Genomic DNA, 22,753 nt, shown 5'->3' on the forward strand with positions numbered 1-22,753 from the left:
ACCCTCAGAGGGGGGGCAGCTTGTTGCCGGACCGGAGATGTGTGTGTGTGTATGAGCCCTAAGTAGCAAAGGGGACAAGTATGCAAAGAATAAGCCCTATTTTCTAGGAAAAGAGGGACAAAGTATGAATGCATAAACCTATAAATAAATAAATAAATAAATAAATAAATAGTGTGGAGTGGTGAATGTGTCTGAACCCCATATTAATACTGTGGCATTAATCAGTTATTGATGGAAGTGTTCACTGTGTATAAGAATACTGTGCTTTTTAGCAAGCTAATAGGCAAATAGTGAAATATTGTATATTAAAAAGTGGTTATAAGTGTTAAGCCTTGTTAAGGAAGGTGGATATCTCTGTGATTATACAATATTGTATGTTGTAAGTAAATTTAATCATTAAGTAAGGGCTTAGGCATAAAATAACGTAAGAATATTTAAGTTGTGGTGACAGGCTATAAAGCATAATGGCAGCCTCTCCAGTGGAGATATTAGTGCTGAAGCATCCTTTGTGTGCAGATCTCATAACTAAGATCTCCAATAAATGATAAAAGCGAACTAAAGATATGATTACAAAATGGCTAAAGAAGGGGACCTTAGATGTGGCATGGTGAGGAGATGGAACCTTAATTATAATTATAAAACGGCGGCTAGAGAGAAAAAGCGTGTCCAGAGGAGTTGAAAAGACAGCAGGAAAGAGAGGTCCTAGCTCTGTTTAATGAAGAATGAGTAGAGTTGGTAAGAAAGAAAAAGCAAGTGAGGAAAAAGTGGAGAAAGTCAGACAGTGAGGCACAGAAAAAGAAAGTAATGGACAGGAAACGCTAGTTATACCTCCCCATATGTGCAGGCAGAAGGTCAATTCCCAATGTTTAAGGGAATGTTGAATGTTGAATGTTGAAAAAATGCGAATGGAAGGTCATGTAGATTTAGATGGAGACGACAGAGAGCCAGGTGTGAAGTTAAGAAAGGAGAGGGAAAGGAGTAGGGAAGACTTGTCAACCGCCTCCCTAACGTTCACGAGGGCGCAGGGAAATGGATTAAGGTCGAAGAAGAGGAGACCTCAGGCAAACTTTTATCGATGATTTATATGAAAACTGAAGATTTTGGGGGGAGGAAAAACGTGCTTCTGACTCGAGTGAGGCTGTGAATACATAACACATGGATGAACTGTCTTTGAGGCTTACCGCCCTGTTGTGTGGAAAGCCTTTTGTGCCTAGTATCCACCTAGACTTGACCCAAAGACATTAAAGGGGCGACCTTGAGGCAGTTACAGCTTGAAAAACCTACAGAGCGAACCAAGAAAAAGGCCCAAGCTACTCTGATTACCAAAGGAACAGAGAGGGCCCCTAGCAGTCCTTCACCAAGGATTCAGCCAGTTGCAGAAACAGTGAGACATCATCAGCAGCACTACCTCCAAACTCAAACCACAAACAGAGAGGACAAAGAAACACTCAGTCTAACTACCCCAGGCGTATGTTGGGGGTGTGGACAGGCTGGCCACAACCGATCAAACTGCCTAACATCCATGGGCCCAGCCCCGAGGGATGCGATGGGAGGGGGGTGGCAACATCCTCCCCGAGATCAAGTTCAAGGCCCAGTAAATCCTTGAAGAGGGAGATCCAAAACAGGAATGTTAGGGGGCCCAGAGAATCCAACCTGGGAGAATCAATCACCTATTTTGACAACTAACAAGAACTCATGTTACACACTGAGATAGACGGTAAAAGTACACCTATGTTAGTTGATACAGGAGCAGTTCATACATGCTTAAATTTAAGTCATGCCTCACAGCCTCATGTTTGGGGACAATTTGCCAAGGCAGTAGGATTCTTGTTACGAAAGCAGTTAGTTTCTACGACTGCACCAGTCCGTCTACAAACTAACAATAAAAGTATGACCAACTCTGTAGAGAGGCAGTAGGTAAATTAGGACTGTGAATATGGTGTTCTCCAGAAGATGTGTATGTTGATCACAGATTCCTGAAGCACAATTACCCTGTTCAGACTTTCACTGTACAATGATGTATGACCTAACCAAAGATACTGACTTAGGATAGGCATGGCAGGAAGAAACAAAAGCGCACAACGTTGGTTAAATTAGTTACTCGGTATATCATCATAGGCCGGCCAGGATCAGCTACTGTATCAGTGTAGATGAGTGTGATTTTGTAAAGAGGTGGTTCAATGTAACTGATTCTGTTCTTCAGGTGACATTATATGTACGGTAGGATAAATTACAGCTCAAAAGGACATACCGATAAGGAAGAAAGCTAAAGAAGTCCAGTGGGTGTCAACCATAAACCTGTTGATTTTTCATGCTACAGATAAAAACTATATTAAAATCTTGTGTGGTAATAATTTCATTGGTAACCCTTGTAGGAAATTGTAGTTAGCCACAAGTCACAAACACAATTGGCATCAGCATCTAAGGTAGTTGAGCCTGTCGAAGTTGAATTGTAGAGGGAAATGGAGAGTCAGGTCCCACCTGAATTATGGGTTCGGCATGACACAGTTGAAGGCCTATTTAAATCAGCCAGCTCAATTTAAGTACAACTTAAACCAGATGTAAAACTGCTCAGAATAAGAGTATCCTTTGTGATCTGAGGCAGAAGCTTGCATAAAAAACATTAATGAAGGCCTAGTAAAGGCATCTGCACTAGAAGAGACAACCAGTTTTGTAATTCTGCTATTTTCCCGGTGATCAAGCCAGGTACGAATAAATGGCGTCTTGTGCATGATTTGGATGCAGTTTAAAAGTATAACAGGTAATTATCCAGCAGATGTTCCAAATCCACACACATTGCTAACTAATGTCCCTCCCAAAGCTATAGACTTCACTGTAATTGATCTTTGTTCAGCCTTCTTCAGTGTTTGAGTGGCAGAAGAGAGAAGTTATTTGTTTGCATTTACATGTGCTGGTAAACAATATATGTAGGTGCATGCTTTAATGTACATGCATGTTATTCACAAGTTCTGACGCGTGTCTTTAGTTACACGGTGTCACTGACGACATCAGATGTTTCGTTGATTTCTTTGTTTCTTATTTATTTTCAACATCAAAAACAACGGTTGTTACAGTTTCTTGCATAAATCCACTGTAGTCACGACAAGTCGCTTGCTGTGTTCTGTAGCTTCAATAGATTACAGTTACGACAACTTATTTTACTGTATTCCTTTTAGCTTACTGTCTCACGGTCAAAAGCTTGTGTGCTCCACACCTTTCTGTATCCTTCCGTGTCTTAACAACAACTAACAACTAACGTGCGTGATAGACATGGAACTGCATAACTGTGGGATGATGTCACAGAACAACCCATGAAATGATGTCACAATACATATTATAAGTATGATACTTAATGCTCAATGCTTAACTAATAAACTGAAATAAAATAAACATAACAACAAATCACAAGAATGAAATATGGCCCTTACAATATATGTACCAAAAATGCCATGGAGGTTCAACCACTCACTGCATATATTCAATCAGATTTGGAAGCTGATTTAGGAGGTTTAAGGAGAAAATAAATATCATTCGTCAGCATATGGATGAGTGTTTAATATGTTTATCATCATTAGAAGCATGCCATAGGGATTTCATTAAGGTACTCAGTAAGCTATGTAGCTCAGAGAGGTCATAGAGTGTCCAAAGCTAAACTACAATACTGCGAGCCTCAAGTTGAATGGGTAAGGTGACTAATTTCACATGAGACGATAGCCGTAGTGCCTACCTAATTAGAAGTCATAAGAAAAGCACCATTATCACAACCAGATAAACAGTGATGACCTTTCTAGGGGTAACAGGTTTCATGCTGACTGGAGTGAGGAGTATGCAGTAAAAACAGATCCACTATGGGAAATAATGAGAGAAGAAAAACTGCAAGATCTAAAAGCTCCCTTAAAATGGAACACAGATGAACTGTTAGCATTTGAATCCATCAACAAGAAATGCATTTTAGGTACACCTGATTATATCAAGCTGTTTTATCTGTATGTGGCTGACCGAGCTGATGGATCTGCCTCAGCTATATTGATGCAGGAAACAGTGATAGGAAAAACCAGCCCTAGCTTACTACAGCACTAAGCTAGGTAATATAGCTCAAGGATACCCACCATGCTGTCAACAGGGTCTTGCAGCTGTACATTACGCATATGGAAAATCATCTACGTTGACTACAGGTTACCTATGGTTTGTATAAAGTAAAAGGAAGGGAAATTTGTTCTAACTCAAGCTCGCATTCTAGGATATTCTTCACTGCTCACATATCCCGACATTACTATAAAGCGATGTGACACAGCTAACCCAGCTAAATTAATCCCTTATGCCTATGAAGGAGTGTCTCATGATTGTGTGGAGAGTTCATTGGCATTTACTAGGCTACGGCCTGATCGAGTCTAAACCGATATCGGTTGCAGAAATCACTTACTTTGCTGATGGGTTTAGTTTAGAGACCATGTAGGAAGTCACCCTAGGTATCCAATAATGATGAAGAATTGAGAAGACTTTAAACCGTCTTATCTCAGAATTGTTCGTAACCGTGTTCCACTCAATCAGCTGAGCTGAAAAGTGCCCACAGCCACCTGCCAATTATGAAAAGGGCTAATGGCAATTTTTTTTACAGATTCAGCCTATTTGCATGGTGCATGTCATCTGTTTGGAGCAGTATGGAAGCAAAGAGGGTTTAAAAGGAGTGAAGGAACTCCCATTTAACATGCTGAACAAACAAGTAACCTAATATCTGCTATGATGCTACCAAGATGGTTGGCTGTCATTAAATGCCAGGCCCATAAAAAGGGAACTGACTATGTCACTAAGGGTAACAATATAGCAGACTTAAAAGCAAAGCGAGCAACAAAGTTTTAGTTGGCAGTGCAAGTGCCAATAGTCCTTATAGAACTGCAGCCTCAGTTGAGAGATATTATTTGTATTCAACATCAAGTCTTTACTAACACTCGATTTGGCTCCAGAGGGAAGCGCAGAAGGACGCACAGGGTATTTGGCGTTCACATTAAGGACTGTTAAACATTTTGATTTCAGATGCTCATAGATTTGAGTATTGTGCCAGAGAAGAGGTTGTGAGAAAAATCAAGCAACCTGAGTAATGGTCTTCATATCTGCATGCTATGCTGGATGAGTTCCTAGCTTCATTTGAAATATGTGCTAAGCATAATGTCATGAAGGAAGCAGCGACACCTATTGGTCATATACCGGTACCAGAGTGACTATTCAAGCACTTTGTGGTGAACTATGTGGACATGATAAAGTAGGGTTCGAGGCGAAAGGTACATGCTCGTAATAACTGACAGATTTAGTAGATAGGTAGAATCAATACCATCTGCAGATGAAGGGGCAGGAATAGTTCACAAAAAAAATCACAAGGGAAGTGATACCTAGATTTGAAATTTCGTTAGAGATCAGTTCAGATAATGGATCAGTTTTCATTCAGAAAATATAAGGCAGGTATTACAACGGTTGGGAACATAGCAAAGATTTGGGTATGTCCACAGTCCCAGGAGAAGGTAGAAAGTATAAATAGCAATCTCAAAGCCAAGATTAATAATATTTGTAGTAGTACAAGGCTTAACTGGGTTGAGGCTTTACTTTTTGCACCAATGAATTAACAAGCATGCAAACTAACAGAAATACCCACTTAACCCTACATGAAATGCTTACGGGTCGTCCCATGCCTGTGTGATTCTGTAAAGGCCCTGTGCCATATAAAGGCCCACTGCTAAAACAACTGCAACAATCTTATATGAAGAAACTAACTGCCATATATGAAGCAATTATGTGCAGGAAAAGAGCAAGGAGGCGATGAAGGAAAAGACGCTCCATGTCCCACCACTCCAGGAGACCAGTTCTATCTGTGAGTGTTCAGGAGGATATGGCACAAGCCCAGGAGTGAGGGGTCCCACAAAGTTGTGGCAGCCACTCAAACAGTGATTCAAGTGAAAGGCAAAACCACGTAGTATCACTTGAACCATTACACAAGAATCCCTAAAACATGAGTACCGAAAACTGAGAAAGAAAGAGAGAAGGACCTAACATCAAATAGTAACAAAAGGGCAAAGAAATTAAATCTTTATTGAGAAATAACCAACGAGTGACACAAGTTGGATACCAAATTGCGCAGCATCAAACACTCCGCTGCTCCAAATTAAGTATGAGAAACTGCTTAAGAGCAGCATCCCACTTCTGATACAGACGAGACTGACTGACTGACTGACTAAGACCAGTTCGCCCCCTTACACAATTGACAGGACAAAGAACTGTACAGATTATGTGTGACAATGATTCATGTCCTCTATATTGTATAAATGCATTTCTGTTTAACTAACACTATATTGCTTTCACAGATAAAACAGCAGCAGCGACATTTAATTTTAATTTCCTCCACAGGAAAAGTGCACGAGAAAGAAGCAAGCCTTAAACAAATTATGACAATGTGTAATGCCACTAAACAACGTTCTCTTTTATTCCAGATGCAGAAATTTAATTGAAGCAGCTAATGGGTGATGTTATTGTGTCTAATGAATTTTATGAATGTGATTTATATTTAACCAATGGTTTTCTAAAATTAACAGCATTTCCTAGCAACAATAGACAAGGATAAAGTTCTGGACACGGTCATCAAGGATATCCCTAACTCACCCATATATAACTCTAATAAGAGACTTTACTGGTTCATATATTGATGCGTATCATCCATGCCATGAGCCCATAATGACGTGCTGGCAACCTCTCTTGTGGGCTCCAACTGACTCTTTACGATGCGCAAAGCATCTGGGTTGAAGACAAGGCTACACATATTACGACAAGGCTGTTTAAAATTCTATCTATTCTTAAAAATTTGTATTGTGTTATGTATGTTTCATTGTAGGTTATATGATTTATCCAATTGATGTAATCCTAGAAAATCACTGTATTATTTACATGTTTATGTCATGTTATTGGGTTATGGAAAGTATAAGGTCATGGAGGTTGAGTCTTTTACTCTGTCCTAGTCAAATAGGGCGGAGAAGTTTGGCTCGATCTTCCCTAGAGTACGAATCCATAGGTTGGTCATTGATAAAAATCCAGTGATTTAATTTAATCACCAGTTAGTGTAAGGAAGACTAACTCATGGAGTCGCACTCTAGAGTAAACAATTAGTGTGGGACTTATAAGCCCCAGAGGGGGGGATATGGAAGAAATTTTATTTAATTTCATTTGATTTTACTTACTTTTGGGGGATAGAAGGTACCATATCTGTATATAATCGGGGATGTGCGTGCGAAGCTGAGACATAGGCTTCTCTGTGTGCGCGTGCATAGGAAACCAGAGCTTTACATTGGGGCACCTTCATTGTGAGCTAAAGAGGGCCCCTAATGGGAAACAGATGTTGAAGGGATGTACAGCGAGCCCTGCATATATAATGGTGAAAACGGACCAGGGATTCAGTTGTGTCCATGGTGCAGCTCCGGCCGTTATTGCATGATAATAAAGGTCGTAATCTTCTGTAAGCAAAGCCTGACTCTGAGTATTTTTCCACAACAGCTGTTACACAGAGACTCTAAAAACAGGGCAAGATCTACACAGCATTGTACCAAAAGCAAAGTAGATAAGATTTGGCAACAACACATTAGACATTACATTCTATAACTATGTACTTAACTACCTTGGGGTTGGTTTTTCCATGAAGGTGGTCCTGTCCTTAACTGATGCAGACAGTTGTTCTCTGAGGACCTGTGACTTCAGTCGCTCAATAGTTCAGGACTGGAAATTCTTACAGTCTACCTGAGCCTCCAGGAACAAACTGGACTTTAATCTTACACATCTCCTCTTATACTGAACTTCCAGTCTCGCATATTTCTTTGCACATCAATCCCTGCTATCTGTTTTCACCCAGATGGGGATGGGTTCCCTGTTGAGTCTGGTTCCTCTCAAGGTTTCTTCCTATTACCATCTCAGGGAGTTTTTCCTTGCCACTGTCGCCGTCGTCCTCGGCTTGCTCATCAGGGACAATCATATCATTTTGATTCATACACATTCACATTTCATACAAACTTAATTCTTTTGATTGTGTAAAGCTGCTTTGTGATGATTTAAATCATTAAAAGCGCTATACAAATAAAATTGAATTGAATTGAATTGAACTACCTAACAAAAAAGCAAGAAATGTACCTTATGATGAAAATAAAATAATAACAATATAAACTAATGCACACAGTGATGCAGCTTTCAGCCATGAATTCCAACTAGAAGCGTAGACTAGGAGCTAACCAGTAAGCAGATAGTCCGAATCTGCCCGCCTCTAGTTTCTGATTGGCTGGTATTGCCCATACTCTGGTCTCTGGTTGGCTGGAATAGATGCAGAGTTATAACGCTGCTGCAGTTTATGCAAGTGTAGCTTTATGATATTGAGCGTACAGAAGAGAGATAGTTCAACACACATAAATTATCTTGAATGCGCAAAAGTGAGTCTCAGCACACAAAAACGAGTGAGAGCATGTGTGAGAGAGATTCACAAGTTTAGTGCACTAAATATAAGCATGAATAACTACATATGAATAAGTATATTCAAATTAAACTGAAAATATACAGAGACTGCCCTATATTAAAACTTGTATTCTATTGTTCTAATGCAAAATGTGTATTCTAATTAAAATTTGTATTCCTGTATATTGTACAATGATTATTTCGAGCATAAAAACATGCCAAAAATAATTGGAAAAACAACGTTTAAATTAGAAGCACAGTGTGTAGCAAAGTAGAGCAAAGTGTAAAGCAACATAGAGCAGCACAGTGATGTTGTGGTTAGCACTGTTGCCTTGCCCCTTCAGGGTCCGTGTTCACTGCCTTTTGCCCTAAGCCTCCTGGGATAGGCTCTAGGCCCCCCGTGACCCTGAATACAGGATAAAGCAGTATAGAAGATGAGTGAGTATCAAAAATGTAAATAGATTTGTAATACAGTAAAGTGCTTTTTTTAATGGGGCACAGTGGAATCAATGATGAAAACAGAATCAGGACTACAAGTCAAAAAACACAGGCCAAAAACTGCTGTCAACATTTGATTATATTAAAGGAAAAAACATTGATTAAGTGCTCCAAAAATGGGGGAAACGTTTACAATTGGCAAAATAATCACCAAAAGCTGGAATAATAAATACAATAGAATGTTAAAAATAGCCTAACCATTTGTAAATACTTGGAATTATCCAACAGACCTGGTTCGGGCCTGGTTCGGAAGGTGGTGGTGAAATATTTTTTTAATTTGGCTAAGCCTCATCAGTCTTTGGGGTTAAACTAGCAAGGTGCCTCTGTATTCTTTAAATTCTTTAAAATTGATGTAAACAAGTTTAAAATTAAATAAGATAAATGCAAAAATAACAAAGAAAGTCTTTTAAAAGTCACAGAGAAAGGATTGCTCAGCAGACCAGCCTGGTGGTTATTGATTAGCAATAAATGCCATTATCATCTGGAACAAAAGGTCTCCTGCAGTCCAAAGACATGCAAATTACACAAACTGACTTTCCAAATGGCCTGTGGTGTATGTACGAGTTTGCCCTGCAATGGATTGGCACTCCATCCAAGGTGTACCCCGCCTTGTGCCCTAGGTCTCCTGGGATAAGCTCCAGGTTAAAGGTAAGGTTAAAAAAATAAATAGAAATATAATAGATTTACTGTAAAAAAAAATTTGACTGTACCTGAATGCTTTTCAGGACCCTCTAATAGAATGAGAGGTGGGACAAGAAACAAGAAGAAGAAAAAAAAAGAAAAATCTTATTATACTTATAATACTTATTTGTGATACATGTAGAGTTTAATCTAAAACAGCTGCTCCGGGTCCAGGATGGTGCCACTTTTGTTTAGTTTGTGTTGCAGTTCAAAGTTCACAATTCTGTGTTGTGCAAATGTGCCATCTGTAATATGTGATGAGCAATGTGAGGAGTAGTGATATTGATTGTGAGAAAGCAGATAAGAATGTTAAGTTCTATGTGTTATTGTGATTGAGAGTCCGTATCTACTATGATAAACTCTCAAAATTCCAAATTAAACCTTATTCAAAGTTACATGAATAAAATGATTCCTTTGAAGAAAAAAAAATGTGGTAAAATTTTGTTGAACATAGTATAAGTTACAGTAGGTAGTCAACCAGAATGCCTATTATCACCTTGCTCACCACCATGGCAAAACAACTACGGCTCAAAATGGCACAAAGGGACATTTTGCAAAACAGCTGCAACTGCGGCAGTCGCTTTAATTGTAAGTAGAACTTAAGTCAAGGCAAAGCAACGCTACGGGAGAGAACTAGAGTCACTCTAACTCTAACAGAGTGATTCTAGGAGCATGGCAGGGACAAAAAACGATAACGGACTACAAAGCACCAGCATCCGGCATGACGAACGCGGATGTGACCCAGGCAGACGAGCTGAACACATTCTATGCTTGCTTCGAGGCTGCAGCCAAAGATGCTAGCGATGCTAATGAGAGTTCAAAGAGAGTTCATGCTTCAAAGAGTCCGTCATTGTTACTGTTCCGAAGAAACCCCATCCTGCTTCCCTCATTGACTATCGCCCTGTAGCTCTCACCTCAGTAGTGATGAAGTGCTTTGAACGGCTGGTCGGAGACATTTCTTCACTACCTGACACACTGGACCTATTACAGTTTGCATACCACCCGAACCGCTCTACAGATGATGCCATCTCTCATCTCCTCCATACATCTCTCATTCACCTGGACTCTTGAAGGGGTAATTATGTTAAAATGCCCTTTATCAACTAGAGCTCATGATTTAATACCATAATTCTCTCCACACTCACCACCAAGCTGGAGCACCTGGGACACAGCTCATCTATAAGTCAGTGGATCTCCATTTTCCTAACTGGCAGAGCACAGGCAGTAAGGATGTGCGGACATGTCTCAGCCTCCCTCACTCTTAGCACTGGAGCCCCCTAGGTTTGTGTTCCGAGCCACCTGCTGTACTCTTTGTACACGTACGACTGCGTGGCCACTACCAACTCCACCACCGTCATCAAGTTTGCTGACGACACCATAGTGGTGGGCTTGATCACGAACAACAATGAGACGGCCTACCTAGAAGGGATTGGAAATCAGGAAAATAGTGCCAGAGGGACAATCTCCTCCTGAACATCAGCAAGACAAAGGTGTTAATAGTGGACCTTTAAGAGGAACTACCAGACCTGAGTGGCGCCTGTTGCCACTCGTCTGGAGCCTGGCTGAGCGCATCATCATCCGCACCAAGCTCCCTGACCTGCACAAAATATATAGCAATCGGTCCTGGACCAAGGCCAGGAAGATTGTGAAGGTCCTCAGTCACCACAGAAATGGAATGTTCTGTCTGTTGACGAAATGGCACGAGAAACCCAAGCAGTTTATGTGCACGCAGAGTTTGTGTGTGCGTCTCATAGGTGTGTACGCACATTTCATATGTAGTTGTTTGAGCGGTTAGTAACATATACAGTATGTATGTGTGACAGTTTCATATATGTGTATGCTAGTGTTTCATGTGTGTGCATGAATGAAGTTTGATTTAAGCCGTATATGCCGTATATTGAACCGGAGAAAAAAAGCTCGGATGTTTAGTAATATCAGAGGGGAAACAGTGTGGGCACACAATGAAGAGATGCATCAAGGTATACCATAAAAACCACCCAGATTTGCAGCATCTCTGTAGTAATTATGTTACTACATGATAACATAGTTATGTTGTGATGCATTTTATTTTATTTTATTTTATTTACATTTACATTTGGGCATGTGGCAAAAAAAAGTTTTAAACACTGTTCATACTTCCTTTATTGTTTTGTAGTTACAGAAACATGGACATGCAGAAGTTGTTGTGACGGTTAAAAAGAAATACAACTAGCTGAAAACATCAGATGAAAAAAGAAATTTTAAAATGTTATATTAACATTATATGTTATATGTTAAAAATGAAAATTATTTTGTGAAAAACTTTTAAAAATGGGTTTGGGCTAGACTAGATTAACTGTTGGGATAATTAATAATAATTTTATTGCTAAAATGTTACATTTTCACTAAATAAAAATAGGTTTTCCTTGCCATCATGTGGTTCTACATGTCGAACTGAGAGTAGAAGCTATTTAGAGCATCTGGAAGGGACCCTTCACTGTCACAGGCAGGTGATGATGTCTTGTAGTTGGTAACGGGTTGTATGCTCTGCCACATGTGCTGTATGTCACCGCTGTCCCTGAAGTAGTTGAGGATTTTCTGGGCGTGTGTGTGCGCTTCGCCTCTCTTCGCCCCTGATTGCTCAGGAAAGTTGGACCCTTGCTGTTCTTAGGACCACTTTGCCCCCTGCTCTGATGGCGGAGTCTTGGGTCTTTAGAAGTTCACACACCTCCGCAGTAATCCACAGTTTCTGCTTGGTCGTGAGATGATGTTTTTGGAGACACTGATGTCATCGGTGAACTTAATTTTAGCTGGTCGTTGATGTCGTGTACTCCTTCAAGTCAGCAAAGTTTCCATAAGTTGCGGCTTTCCTAAACAAGTCAGTGTTCTCAAAACAGTGTAAACAGCTGAGATGGTGTCTATTGACCAGGTTTTTATTTGCTTTAGGACCAGGTGTCCCTGAATCATCAACTGTAAACACTGCTCAGTTGATCAAGAACACCAACCTATAACTAGGTGTTACAGGCCTGAGACCGCTGTGACCTGTTGACAGATTAGGTGGATCTAGCCAGGTGAAGCCATGAAATCTGAAATAACTAAAAAAAAATAAAGCAACCATTACCTCGTGTTCAACCACGGGAGCTAGCAAAATATCTCTTTACAAGGCAACTAACTTTTTAGTTTAAACTGACTGCACAACTCCATTTGTATCTTTTACAACTTAACTGAAATTATACCACAGGTTTTAAACATACTATGGGGTACATTGTGATGCAATTAACCATGCTACTAACCTGTTTTGGACAGGAAAAAGTAGAGACAAGAGACGTTAGATGATTGCGTTCAGTCAGGCTGTTCTCTGTCTGAAAAAAACAGGGGCCTGACGGCTGCATTTGCAACTAGCACTCACTTTGGCGCATCCCCCCCTAGTGGCGGACTAGGTGGCAATTACTGTCTAATTGCCACCTAGTCTGGTCTGGCAATTACTGTCTAAAATCTGGCCGTTCAACCCATAGTCAAATATACAAAAAAAAAGGTATTTCTTTATACACACAATTGTTACACTATTGATGGGTGTCACATAGGCCTTTCACATCAGTCAGTCAGAAGGTGTCATTCATTTACGACCCCCGAGTCTAGGGTTCAGGGACGCAACAAAAGAGAAAATAAAAAAAAGAGAACCTCTTTAACCAGGTTTGAGTGTGCGTGGTCTTTTATTTTTTTCTTTTACACACACACACACACACACACAGAGCTCTTGGCTTCAGGGTGGGGCCAAGGCCAAAACAATAAACAAAACCCCTTCCTATCTCCTCCTGTAAGCTAACTAACCTATACAAAAAAACTATAAACAAAATACACAGGCTTACCTAACTCCCTATCTAAACACAAAAACAGGAGAAAACCTGTTTTAACAAAAATGGCACCCAACCCCTACTGCTTCCAAAAAAAAAGTATATACAAAAAAAAGGCTATTTACAATATTTACAACAAAAACAACAAAATAAATACAGAAACAAAGAAAACCAACACTTATAACCCAATTCACAAAATACCGGCGCGACCCAACAGTTTGCAAACAAACACCACAACACAATCTACATCTCAAAATCAACAACAGCGCACGCTTCCAGCTTTTACCGGCCAGCTTAAAAGGACGTGCTACTCCCAGGCCAGCCAATCCCCGTCGCACGTCACGGCACGCTCAATCATTGCGGGACTACCTGTAGCAAGGAGAGCGAGGGAAAGAGAGAAAGGAAGGGAGAGAGAGAGCCGTACCAGCAGCCACGCATGCGCACATACGTGCACTACACCTGCACGTAACAGTATTCCTGGAACTCCGAGTCTGCCCGGCTCAGCTTATCGCTGCTGTCTGCCACGATCTTTGGTAGGACCCGCAAGGAATGAAAAGAACCCAGAAATGAAAAGCACATTGTCATACACACTCGCTCCGCGACCGGCATTAGGACCTGGAAGTAGTACGGTCGCAACACAGGAAGCATAAAAGGAGGCAAGATGTCGCATCACATCGCTCAGTCATTGAGTTTCGCCCATGTTGTTCCAGGCTGTCCGTTCGCCAAATCGTGAGTACTCACTTTCTTGGGTCTGCTTTCTGATTTGAGTGTGTGTTTATAGGACGCGGATTAAATTTGTGTTTTTCCCTTGCTCCCCTTGTGTGAGAGTCCTTAGACCAAATCGCGTGGTTATCCTGCCTACTCGCTTACCTCCACGTTTGGGTTTACCATCCACGCTACAAAGGGCTAACTGCTAAGTGCTAAGTCTTCCGATCATTCCGGTTAGTGCGTGACAGAATGACTGAGCCTAAAGCGGTAAATCCAGCGGAGTATGCGCGCCTCTGCGACGTGGTAGATCAGCACGCCGCGCTAATTAATCAGCTAAATGGAGAGCTCGCTACTCTTCGGCAAAGCGTCCAAGACGTCGCGGCCTTACGCCGCGAGGTGGCGGAGCTTCGGCAGGAGAACTGCGTTTAACTGCGTTTATCGATTCCGGTGCCGCAGGTAACTTCATTGACTCTGCTTATGCCAAAAGATTGGGGATTAAACTTAAACTCATCGCCACCCATCATCCTCGGACTTCCCTGGCTGCTACAGCATGACCCTCTCATATCCTGGACCCAGAATCGGATTCTCCAATGGGGGCCGACCTGCTCCGAACTTTGCATACCAGCACCGGCTGGGACATGCTCTAGGGAGTCCGAGGCCCCCGACGTCGACACCAACGCCATTCCCCCCGCCTCCCGGGACCTGGCTGAGGTGTTTTGCAAGAGACACGCCACCCACCTTCCGCCTCATCGCCCCTACAATCTGGCGATTGACCTTCAGCCAGGCTCCGTACCTCCCCGCGGCCATCTCTATTTTCTCTCCGCCACCGAGATGCAGGCGATGGAGGAATATGTGTCGAATGCCCTTCGTCAAGGTACCATCAGACCCTCCTCCTCGCCCGCCGCCGCGGGGTTCTTCTTTGTGAAAAAGAAAGGAGGTGAATTTCGCCCATGTGTCGACTATCGGGGGCTGAATAACATCACCATTAAGAATCGACACCCGCTGCCTCTTACCAACTCTGCCCTGGACGCTCTCTCTGGCGCCACCATTTTTACAAAGTTGGACCTTCGGAGCGCCTACAACTTGGTGCGCATCAGGGAGGGCGATGAGTGGAAGACGGCATTCATCACTATCACGGGACACTACGAAAGTCTGGTTATCCCCTTCGGCCTCTGCAATGCCCCCGCCGCTTTTCAACATTTCATTACAGATGCTCGGGCGGTGGGCATTTGCATACCTCGACGACATCCTCATCTACTCACGTACAGTGGAAGAACATATCCAGCACGTCAGGGCGGTATTAAAGAGATTGCGCGCTCATCAACTGTACTGTAAGTTGGAGAAGTGCGCTTTTCACGAGCGCTCCACCACGTTCCTGGGCTTTGTCATCTCGCCCCAGGGTGTGGCCATGGACCCGCAGAAACTCGAAGTTATGCGTCATTGGCCCCTACCCAAGACCCTTAAGCAACTTCAACGGTTTCTCGGGTTTGCGAACTTCTATCGTCGCTTTATTCGGGACTACAGTACGGTTGCCGCACCCCTTACCGCTCTGACCCGTCCATCATTTCGCCCTTTCAGCCTCAACTCCACCGCCCTATCCGCTTTCCAGAAACTCTGTCACCTCTTCACCGCTGCTCCAATTCTCCTCCATCCAAATGCAAACAAACCATTTGTTGTGGAGGTGGACGCCTCAGATGTGGGTGCTGGGGCTGTTCTCTCCCAGCGAGGTCCAGATCAGAAACTACATCCCTATAGTTTTTTCTCCAGAAAATTTGACCCCACTCAGCAGCGATACGGAGTAGGGGACCGCGAACTGCTGGCCATAAAGTGGGCTCTGGAAGAATGGTGTCACTGGCTCCAGGGCGCCAGTGAGCCGTTCATAATCTGGACAGATCACCAGAACCTTATCTCCATACGCAACCTCAAGCAACTTAATCTGAGGCAGGCGCGGTGGGCGTTGTTTTTTGAGCATTATAATTTTCATCTGTCATACCGCCCGGGGTCTAAAAACACCAAGGCCGACGCCCTCTCCCGGCAGCATGAGGAGAACGTCACCCGGGCGGAACCCGCGCCTGTCCTCCTTCCATCAAGAATCCTCGCACCCCTCCGTTGGGACTTGGAAACGAGGGTCCGCCAGGCGCAGGCTACGGAGAACAAACCGGCAGGCGTGCCGCCTGGACGTCTCTACGTGCCACCATCCATGAAGAGCGAAGTCATGCAGTGGGGCCACACCTCACCTCTCGCTGGACACCCAGGCAGCCGACGCTTACTCCAATTTTTCCAGCGCGCTTTCTGGTGGCCCTCTATGACCCGGGACGTCGAGGAGTTCGTCCAGGCGTGCCCAGTGTGCGCCAGGGCAAAGGAGACCAACCAGTCGACTCCGGGGGAACTCCAGCCTCTCCCCATTCCTCGCCGGCCCTGGTCGCACATTGCCGTCGATTTCATCTCACCGGACTCCTGTCAGCCAAAAACACTGCGGAGCTGATATTAGAGCACGTAGTCCGTCTGCATGGGTTCCCCAAGGACATCGTCTCGGACAGAGGGCCCCAATTCACTGCCCGATTCTGGATGGCCTTCTGCCGTCTGATCCAGACCACCTGTAGTTTATCTTCTGGGTACCATCCCCAGACTAATGGTCAGACGGAGCGGGCCAACCAACAACTGGAGCGCTATCTGAGATGCTTCGTCGCCGATCGCCAGCGCTCCTGGGCTCGCTACCTCTTATGGGCTGAGTTATCACACAACCTCCACATCAACTCCGCCACCAATCTCAGTCCGTTCGAGGTATGTCACGGGTTCCAGCCTCTGATGTTCGAACACCAAGAACCGGAGGTTGATGTACCGTCAGCCCAACAGTTGGTCCGCAGGTGTCGGCGGCTCTGGGCTCAAGCCAATCAGGCTATACGTCAAGCTAACATCCGATACACCGCCCAACATCGCCGTCGACACCCTCCGGGACGATTGTACAATGTAGGTGGGAGGTATGGCTCTCCACCAAAAATCTCCATCTCCATACCGAAACAAAGAAATTATCACCCAGGTTCATTGGTCCATACCGCATCAACCTCCGAATCAACCCTGTCACCTACCGGCTCCAGCTGCCTGCGGCGCTCCGAATTCACCCGGTATTTCACACATCACAACTTAAACCCTTCACTACATCACCCATGGTTTCACCCGCCCACCCTGCTCCACCTCCCTGGATCATTGACGGTGGCCCTGCTTACACCGTGCGCCGGATCCTGGACTCGCGTCCTCGGGGCAGAGGCATACAATACTTAGTCGACTGGGAAGGTTACGGCCCTGAGGAACAATCTTGGATTCCGGCCCGGTTTATTCTCGACCCCGAACTCATCAGGGACTACCGTCATCGGGTATCCTCCACCCCAGGGCCGTCAGGAGCCGGCCCTGGACAGGGGGGTACTGTCATACACACTCGCTCCGCGACCGCCATTAGGACACGGACGTAGTACGGTCGCAACACAGGAAGCATAAAAGGAGGCAAGATGTTGCATCACATCGCTCAGTCATTGAGTTTCGCCCATGTTGTTCCAGGCTGTCCGTTCGCCAAATCGTAAGTACTCACTTTCTTGGGTCTGCTTTCTGATTTGAGTGTGTGTTTATAGGACGCGGGTTAAATTTGTGTTTTTCTCTTGCTCCCCTTGTGTGAGAGTCCTTAGACCAAATCGCGTGGTTATCCTGCCTACTCGCTTACCTCCGCGTTTGGGTTTACCATCCACGCTACAAAGGGCTAACTGCTAAGTGCTAAGTCTTCCGATCATTCCGGTTAGTGCGTGACACACATGGACAAGGCCAAAGGGCTGTATGATGTGCTCGGTGGTGGGTGCACCATAGAAGGCGGAAGTTTGTGGAAATGCATGGGTTACTCGTGACATCATGTGTGTGTGTGTGTGCGTGCGTGCATGTGTGTGTGTGTTTGTGTGTGTAGGTGTGTGTATTTGATTATGTCTGTGTGTCTGTTTGTGTACGATATATGTGTGTGTGTGTGTGTGTGTGTGTCTGTGTACAATGTTTATAGAATGTAATGTCTGTAGTGTATGTGTGTGTGTCTGTGTGTGTGTGTCTGTGTACAATGTTTATAGAATGTAATGTCTGTAGTGTATGTGTGTGTGTGTGTGTGTGTGTGTGTAAAGCATGTGTGTATATTCCTGCTAGGAGCCCCCCTTGCGCTACAAAAATTAAAATTACATGGAGATGGCCAAAAGGCTGTAGGATGTGCTAGGAAGTGACCGTTTCTTAGTAGGCTGCAGTACGTTTGTGGAAATGCATGGGATACTTGTGCCATTTTGTCAAGCAGATAGAGTCATAAAGTCTGAGCTATCTCAATGACTCACAAGCACATTCCCCAGTGTTTCACAAACAGGTGGATTTATAGGGGGTATTCTCAAGGAGCTAGGGCCAAAAATCTTGCTCCCTTCCTCCACAAAGATCCTAGGATCTTTTTCTACAATCAATCTGCACCCAATTTTGTTATCATCTACCCATGTTCCCAAAACAGATAAAATACACGTGCTATTGTTATAACAGACTTACTTTGTCACTTATCTAGAGCTTTCTTTCAAAGAAGTCGACACTGTTGTGGTGGGCCTGATCTGAACAACGATGAGACGGCCTACCTGGAGGAGGTTGGAAATCTGGAGAACTGGTGCCAGAGGAACAATCTCCTCCTGAACGTCAGTAAGACAAAGGAGCTAATAGTGGACTTCAGTACAAAGCAGGTGAGGAACTACCAGACCCCCGTCATCAACAGGAGCCCAGTGGAGAGAGTGGACAGCTTCAGATACCTCGGTGTTTACATCACGCAGGACCTGGCATGGTCCTGTCACATCAACACCGTGGTAAAAAAGGCCTGGCAGCGTCTCTACCACCTCAGACGCTTGAGAGACTTTAGACTACCCTCCAAGGTGCTCAGGAATTTCTACTCCTGCACCATAGAGAGCATCCTAACGGGAAACATCACGACCTGGTTCGGGAACAGCACCATGCAGGACAGACGAGCTCTACAGAGGGTGGTGCGATCAGCTGAGTGCATTATCCGCACCGAGCTCCCTGACCTGTACTCGATCTACAGCAAGCGGTGCTTGACCAAGGCCAGGAAGATCGTGAAGGACCTCAGCCACCCTAACAACAGACTGTTTACTTTGTTGCGGTCTGGGAAGCAATTCTGCTCCCTGAAGGCCAACACAGAGAGACTGAGGAGGAGCTTCTTCCCGCAGGCGATAAGGTCTCTCAACCACACCACTATGCAAAACTAACACAATCTTTTCACAATTGATCAATCAATTAATCTTTTTACATCCATGGACACTATGGACAATTCCACGCACACCTACCTTCATATCTACACTACATGTTTACATTTACATCCTGGACCATTGCACAAAGACTCTTTAATAACTTTGCACACCTACCTTAACATCTACATTACATGGTTACGTTTACATCCTGGACCAGTGCACAAAGACACTTTAATAACCTTTGCACAAAGTCACTTTGTTCTATGCATATTTGCACACCATCTTTCTTACAAAATATCAAAATTTTCCCAATTTCTTAAATGCTCTTGTGTACAGTATATTTCAATTTGTACAGTATATTTCTATTTTTCATGTACAGCATATTTCTATTTTTATTTTTAGTTCTATTTTTCCTAGTTTAATTTAATTTTTCTATTTAATAATCTATTTAATATCATATTTCTTTTATTTATATTTATTTCTTATTATAAGCTTTAATTCTCGTTTAGGGTCACTGGAAGTCGTATAAGCATTTCACTACATTTCGTATTGGGGATGACTGTGTATGTGACAAATAAAATTTGAATTTGAATTTGAAGTCAAGTGGCTTATTAATGGATAGTCATGCAAATATACAAAATAAGATCATAAGTATTTATAAGTATCAAAATGTGAAAAATAATAACGGAAAAGTTGTTTTTTAAAAAGTATGTCAAAATTCATGATAGATGTGGAAATTATCATTTATTAGATTTCTTGCCTTGGAAAGCTAAGATAAAGCGATTGCTTTGTTCTTAGCGCTGTACGAGCTCAGGAAAGCGGTTTTCTCACACATCTAATGCATCGTCATTGTAAAAAATACGAAACGAGTTTATATACAGTTTTATGCTGAGAATCTTAAAAACAATTTTAAAAAAGTTTTTTTTTTTTTTAAATGTATGTCAAAATGCATGAATGATGTGAAAATGATCATTTATTAGATTTGTTTCCTTCGTAAGGAGAGATAAAGCATTTGCTGCGTTCTTAGCGCTGTACGACCTCAGGAAAGTGGTTGTCTCACACAATTAATGGATAGTCATGCAACACATACAAAATAAGTTCATAAGCATTTATAAGCATCAAAATGTGAAAAATAATGAAGAAAAAGTTGTTTTCCTACATGTACGCCAAACTGCATGAAAGATGTGGAAATGATCAATTATTAGATTTTTTTGCCTTGGTAAGGTTTGAGAAAGCGTTTGCTGCGTTCTTAGCACTGTACGAACTCAGGAAAGTGGTTTTCTCACACATCCAATGCATCGTAATTGTAAAACATACAAAACGAGATTATATACAGTTTTCATGGTCAAAATCTTAAAAACATAACAAAAAAAAGTTTTCAACATGTATACCAAAATGCTTAAATTCTGTGGAAATTATCATTTATTAGATTTGTTGCCTTGGAAGGGTGAGATAAAGCGATTGCTGCGTTCTTAGCGCTGTACAAGCTCAGGAAAGTGGTTTTCTCACATAACTAATGGATAGTTATGTAAAACATACAAAACGAGTTTATATACAGTTTTATGCTGAGAATCTTAAAAACAATAAAAAAAGTTTGTTTTTTTTAAATGTATGTCAAAATGCATGAATGATGTGGAAATAATCATTTATTAGATTTGTTGCCTTCGTAAGGAGAAATAAAGCGTTTGCTGCGTTCTTAGCGCTGTACGACCTCAGGAAAGCGGTTGTCTCACACAATTAATGGATAATCATGCAAAACATACAAAATAAGTTCATAAGCATTTATAAGCATCAAAATGTGAAAAATAATGACGAAAAAGTTGTTTTTCTACATGTACGCCAAACTGCATGAAAGATGTGGAAATTATCAATTATTTGATTTTTTTGCCTTGGTAAGGTGAGAGAAAGCGTTTGCTGCGTTCTTAGCACTGTACGAACTCAGGAAAGTGGTTTTCTCACACATCCAATGCATCGTAATTGTAAAACATACAAAACGAGATTATATACAGTTTTCATGGTCAGAATCTAAAAAAACAATAACAAAAAAAAGTTGTTTTTAACATGTATATCAAAATGCATGAATGATGTGGAAATAATCATTTATTAGATTTGTTGCCTTTCTAAGGAGAGATAAAGCGTTTGCTGCGTTCTTAGCGCTGTACGACCTCAGGAAAGGGGTTGTCTCACACAATTAATGGATAATCATGCAAAACATACAAAATAAGTTCATAAGCATTTATAAGCATCAAAATGTGAATAATAATGACGAAAAAGTTGTTTTTCTACATGTACGCCAAACTGCATAAAAGATGTGGAAATTATTAATTATTAGATTTTTTGCCTTGGTAAGGTGAGAGAAAGCGTTTGCTGCGTTCTTAGCACTGTACGAACTCAGGAAAGTGGTTTTCTCACACATCCAATGCATCGTAATTGTAAAACATACAAAACGAGATTATATACAGTTTTCATGGTCAGAATCTAAAAAAACAATAACAAAAAAAAGTTGTTTTTAACATGTATACCAAAATGCATAAATGATGTGGAAATAATCATTTATTAGATTTGTTGCCTTTCTAAGGAGAGATAAAGCGTTTGCTGCGTTCTTAGCGCTGTACGACCTCAGGAAAGGGGTTGTCTCACACAATTAATGGATAATCATGCAAAACATACAAAATAAGTTCATAAGCATTTATAAGCATCAAAATGTGAATAATAATGACGAAAAAGTTGTTTTTCTACATGTACGCCAAACTGCATGAAAGATGTGGAAATTATTAATTATTAGATTTTTTGCCTTGGTAAGGTGAGAGAAAGCGTTTGCTGCGTTCTTAGCACTGTACGAACTCAGGAAAGTGGTTTTCTCACACATCCAATGCATCGTAATTGTAAAACATACAAAACAAGATTATATACAGTTTTCATGGTCAGAATCTAAAAAAACAATAACAAAAAAAAGTTGTTTTTAACATGTATACCAAAATGCATAAATGATGTGGAAATAATCATTTATTAGATTTGTTGCCTTTCTAAGGAGAGATAAAGCGTTTGCTGCGTTCTTAGCGCTGTACGACCTCAGGAAAGGGGTTGTCTCACACAATTAATGGATAATCATGCAAAACATACAAAATAAGTTCATAAGCATTTATAAGCATCAAAATGTGAATAATAATGACGAAAAAGTTGTTTTTCTACATGTACGCCAAACTGCATGAAAGATGTGGAAATTATCAATTATTTGATTTTTTGCCTTGGTAAGGTGAGAGAAAGCGTTTGCTGCGTTCTTAGCACTGTATGAACTCA

The sequence above is a fragment of the Clarias gariepinus genome, chromosome 22 (genome assembly GCF_024256425.1).
Source record: "Clarias gariepinus isolate MV-2021 ecotype Netherlands chromosome 22, CGAR_prim_01v2, whole genome shotgun sequence".
Classification (NCBI taxonomy): Eukaryota; Metazoa; Chordata; class Actinopteri; order Siluriformes; family Clariidae; genus Clarias; species Clarias gariepinus.